A 6,117-nucleotide genomic window follows, 5' to 3' on the forward strand; every position below is an offset into this window, starting at 1 on the left:
AACTACAGGGAGATTCATCAGTATGCCAATTTGATTTAATTAAATTCAGAAATTAAAATTCAGCAGGCTGTGAAGCTGGCCCATTGGGTCACCATACTGAATGCTTTCCATTTAAGAAAGACCATAAAAAGGCAAGAATGCCATTGTAGCACAAAAGCATGCAATCCATAAACAAATAGGGAAAAAATAACTCCTTAGTATATGGCTTAATGCCCCCACCCCCCAAAAAAGAGTCCCAAACAAAAAAACAGAACTACTGTTTGATGGCCTATATAGGTGTAAAATTAATTTGGTCTAAAACAACTGGTGTTGTATCAACTGGATTGTTCACTACATACAAAAACTGCATTTCGGGGGCTGAAGAGATGACTCAGAGGTTAAGTATGTTTACTGTTCTTTCAGAGGACCCAGATTCAGGCTCCCAGTACCCACATGGCAGGCAGCTCACAACCATCTGTATCTCATGTTCCTGGGGATCTGAGGCCCTCTTCTGGCCACCATGAGCTCCTTCATGTACGTGGTTTACATAAATTCACACCAGCACATATCTAGAATTAATAAAAATTTAACAAAATTCTAGCCTACCTTCTCTAAAACCAACCACATCAAGAGCAGGTGGAGTCTTTATATAAACTGTTGCCAGGCATAAAAACGGCACAGCTTTGGAAAATACCATGAAATTCTCTTTGAAATTTAAAGTATGAACCACTTGTTGCTGTACTTAGTCAAAAGATATGAAAGCACTGACCATAAAAAAGATTTGTCCACGACTCTTTAGGTAACTAATTGTAAAGGCCCCTAGCCAACAGGGTAATGAACAAATTGCATTATATGCATTCAGACAAACAGTATTTAGCAATTTCCAGAATGTACTATTATTGCCTGTAATTTCAAATTATGCCAAGTGGAAGCAAATAAATAAAAACATGATTCCAATAAAATTAGTAAAAATGTGAATTAACCTAGAGTTACTATTATTTCCCTGGGGATGTAATATCAAGCTGCTCATTTTAGGCAACGGTTACAAAGGTGCATGAACCATCTTGAGAAGATAATCATACATTAGATATTGACTATGCTTTTACTGGTAAATATAGCAGCTGTTACATATCAGACATGCACTGTCCCAATTTTACCTTAATAAAGCTGTTAAAAATTGAGTGAAGATATTTGAAAACTTATTTAGTTCCATCATAGGAATTTACAGGAATTTCTGTCAATTACAGGAATCTTTTTGAGACAATTTTACTATGTAGCTTTGGCTGGCCTCAAACTCTACTTCCCAAGTGCTGGGATCAAAGGTGTACATCACCCTACATTCACAACTTGAACTCACAGTTTGAAAAAGAGTTTTACTTAAAAAAAAAAAACGATGACCCATATCTCCAGAGAAAACCCAATGTAAAATACTTTTTCACCAAAGGGGCTTTGAACTTCTATAGGTAATGTATAGACTCTTATTCACTTAAATGAGACATAAAAGCCCATGAGCAAGAATAAACCTGTTAGCAGCAATGCACAAGAAGAAACCTGTTAGCTGCCTAAGTCTTCAGTCAGAACCTGAAATGCCACTGGCTCACTTTGGTTTTCCTAAGCTTTGACTGTTTGCCTCAGGACAAGTTCAGTCAGTTTGGCATTTTGTCTTTTAACTGAGGAAAAAAAAAAAAAAAAGATTGACAATCTTTTAAAAATAGTTTATGCCATGCAATTCTGTTCAGGGAACACGAGGAATGGTACTTTACATTATGTATTAAATTATCTTAGCCAGGCAGTGCTGGTGCATGCCTTTAATCCTGGCACTAGGGAAGTGGAAATAGGTGGATCTCTTGACACCAGCCTGGTCTACAAAGTGAGTTTCAGGACAGCCAGAGATACACAGAGAAATCATGTTTCATACTCCACCCCAAAATATTTATGTGTGTAAGTGTTCTGCACGAATGCATGTAAGTGTACCACTTGCACACCACTGCCCACAGAAGTCACAAGGAGTCAGATCACCTGGAACTGGAGTTGTGAACCACCATGTGGGTGCTGGGAACCAAACCTGAATCCTCTACAAGACAAATGCTTTTAACCACCAAGTCATTTCTGACTTGCATTTTTCTATACAGTAGCATGCTACATATAGACACAGAGGTATATGAATATTAGCATATTATTAAACTGTTGTCCCTGTGAACGCCCTTCTGGCCTTATAAACATTATGAGGCCCTAGCTCACTTGTTTTCACCTCATGGATACCTCTATTATTTGTACTTAAAAAAAATAAAAGTGTCATCTTTCATCCGTCATAATTTTGACTTGCACAGATGCCTATCATCAGAAATTACTCAGTAATAGACCTATCAACTATGAATTTTAGTTGTCACTAACTTTGAGGTAATCACATTTATAAAAATAAGGACTGAGCCGGGCGTTAGTGGTGGATGCCTTTAATCCCAGCACTCGGGAGGCAGAGGCAGGCGAATCTCTGTGAGTTGGAGGCCAGCCTGGTCTCCAGAGCAAGTGCCAGGATAGGCTCCAAAGCTACACAGAGAAACCCTGTCTCGAAAAACCAAAAAACAAAAAAACAAAAAAAAAAAAACCCAAAAAAGACCAAGAAGGCTATAAGTAGGAACACTTCCCCCCCCCCCCCCCTTTTGTTTTTTTCGAGACAGGGTTTCTCTGTGGCTTTTTGGAGGCTGTCCTGAAACCAGCTCTTGTAGACCAGGCTGGTCTCGAACTCAGAGATCCGCCTGCCTCTGCCTCTCGAGTGCTGAGATTAAAGGAGTGCACCACCACCGCCCGGCCTCACTCACCCTTAATGAAAACAGAGGCCATGACTTTGAAGGAGAGTGGGAACAGTTATGTGGGACGGTTTAGAGGGAGGAAATGGGAGGGAGACAAATCACCCTTTCAGGAGAGCACAAGGGCAGAGTAGATGTCAGGAGATGTCTATGGCCTCCTATAAAATCTACATGGCCTCGAGGCTGCATTTATTTTGAAAACTTTTTAGGACAAAGCTTTATTATGTAGTCTAGGCTAATCTAGAACTTCCCCCACCTCTCAGCCTCACAAGTGTCACAGGTTCCATCAGGCTGCATTTAAGATAGCTGGTACTTTGTCCTTTCAGTTAGAAAATTGCTTTGGGGGAAACATGAATGAATGAATGCACTAAAAATTGGAACAATCAGTTCAAATTAAATTACAGTTTTTTTCAGTTTTACATCATGAAACATGCCAAAATCATGGAACAATTACTTTCCTTCCCAGTAGGGGGTTGGGGATGAGTCTCCAGTATAAAAAAGTTAACAAACCAAAAACATACATAACTATTAAAACCAAGCTGGGTGATGGTGGTGCACATCTTTAATCCCAGCACTCGGGAGCCCGAAGCAGTCGGATCTCTTTGAGTTAGAGACAAGCCTGATCTACAAGAGCTAGTTCCAGGACAGCCTCCAAAGCCAGAGAGAAACTCTATCTCAAACCGCTTTCCCTCTATTGTGGATAACCAGAGAAAGACATCTAGGAACACCTTATAATTCTCAGCAGGTCAACCAAGTGGGGTAAGGTGTGTAATTACCACACCTAACTCCACATATTAACTGTTTTTCTGTCTAAATGTTAAATCACAAAACTACTAACCAAAACCAGGTTTACCTGCTCAGATTTTTTCCTTCTCTGGTCATTTTCAGTGTGAAGATTCCAGGATGAACACTCCTAAGCCAATGCATATTATCACATAGTATGTTTGTATCTTCTGAAGTTTCAGTTGCTGAAATAGCACTAATTAAGCATTCTCTGATACATTTCTGCACATGATAAAGGTTGTTCTAAAAACACACACGATTAGAAGTGATAATGACAACCTAACTAAGAATAACTAGAATAGTTTCCTAAGACATCAAAGTACAACTTAACATTCTCAGACTGAATGAAACACAGCTGCAGGCCGGGTGGTGGTGGTGGTGCACACTTTTTATTCCAGCACTCGGGAGGCAGAGGTAGGCGGATCTCAGTGAGTTCAAGGCCAGTCTAGTCTACAATGTGAGTTCTAGGACATCTAGGACAGGCAGGACTATTACACAGAAACCCTGTCTTGAAAAAGAACAAAACCAAACCAAAAAAACAAAACAAAACAACAACAAACACAGCTGCACCTTTGGAAGGAAACTAAAGTATAACTTACAATGGCCTTCCCCTGAACCATCCAGCTAGGTACGGATTGAACCCAGGGCCTTGTCCATGTCTTTGCATTACAGGACAAGGCTTACTAGATGCAGTAAGGCACATTAGGTCCTGGTACTTGAGCTCCATAAGGGTCTGCTAGTCTTCTGAAAATGAATCAGCAGTCAAAAATTTTGGTCTTTGGGACCAGGCACAAAATAATACCCTTGCATGGTAAATATCTTTGTGTTATTTCCACAAAGGACACCTCCATTATCACCCCTCCTATCACCCAAACAACAAACATAATAAAATCTAAAAAGGGAAAAACAAAACAAACAAAAAACCCACCAAAAGACTGAATAAGGTGGCACACTCCTGTAGCCCCAATACTTTGGAAGAGAGTTCATGATTACCCTTGGCTACAGTACAAATCCAAGGCCTGAACTATATTAAAACCCAGACTTAAAACAAACAAACAAAAAAAACCCAAAATGTCACTGCAGAGTTTGATCACTGACTTATTTGCAAAGTATTCACATTAATGGCTAGGCTATTAGAAAAACCAAATAACAATACACTTTCATTATTTCTGATATTCCCTCCTACAATACACATTCAAAACACAGAGAGATGATACCATAAAATAGGTTACACAGTTCAGGCTATATATATTGTCCAAAAAGATGTTGTCTCTGTGAAAAAAAAAAAAGTATAAAATTATCTATTTTATTGGATGAACAACAACAACAAAAAAAAAAAAAACAGTAAGAGAAAATATACAACATAAGAAAAGGTGTATTAAAAGTACCCTGTACTAATGTTTTATTCAGGTTTGTCACTGAAGATACAAAAAACTTTTGCCGGGCAGTGGTGGCACATGCCTTTAATCCCAGCACTCGGGAGGCAAAAGCAGGCGGATCTCTGTGAGTTCGAGGCCTTCCTGGCCTACAAAGTGAGTGCCTGGATAGGCTCCAAAGCTACAGAGAAACCCTGTCTCGAAAAGCAAAAAAGATACAAAAACTTTAAGGTTCATCACCAAATTCTACTTTAATTACGTGTCTATTAATCTCTACCAATTGAGAACTATTAGCTTTATTCAGCAAACAGTTATCATTAGGAATATATGCTTAAGGATCAAAAAATTCAAAACACAAGATTTTGGTAGTCTATTTTTTTTTAAAAAATCCATCTGCCTCTGCCTCCTGAGTGCTGGGATTAAAAGTATGGGCTACCACTAGCCAGCTTTGGTAGTCCATTTTTCATTCTGTTATTTTTTGAAATTCACTCACAGAAACACACATTTGAATTTGTAGTATATCAACAGCAAGCTAAGTACCTGGAAATATTTACCTAACAGTGTTTATAGTCCTATATTGAACAAATGTAATGAAGGTCTACAGTCTATAACATTCTCTATACAAAGTGTTCATCCTGGATAAGAGCTAGAAAACAAATTTCTCTTTACACTTTGAGGTTATCAATCAGCAAGATATACAATCTTTTCCTTAGTTAGATTTTGAAAGCAATTTTAGAAAACAGTTTTTTAAAACACAATTTTAGAACTGGGTTCTTCTGCACATTCTAAGAAAGCACTCTTACAGTGAGCTACATCTTAGTCCCCTAGTCAATACTGAAATTCACAGGTTAAAAAAAAAAGAGCTAAAACCCAGAAACTTAAGATATAATTTCTCTGAGGCAGAAAAGAGGTTAGGGCTTAGGTCACCTGATATTTTAATGCTATTTCATTTCCTTAGATAATTAAAAAAAATATTCTAAAAATCCACATTTGCAAATAACCCCATAAAAATACAATACCATGATGATTACGGTTATTTAGTACTAAGTATACCATTAAAAACCTAATGTCTAATGTGCCATTACTCTAAATTTTCAAGGAACATCAATGGCCAAAATCCTCAGCCCCAAGTTTTCTAGTCAATGTGTTTACCTTCCTGCAAACAGAATAAT

This window comes from Cricetulus griseus, chromosome 6, assembly GCF_003668045.3.
Source record: "Cricetulus griseus strain 17A/GY chromosome 6, alternate assembly CriGri-PICRH-1.0, whole genome shotgun sequence".
NCBI lineage: Eukaryota > Metazoa > Chordata > Mammalia > Rodentia > Cricetidae > Cricetulus > Cricetulus griseus.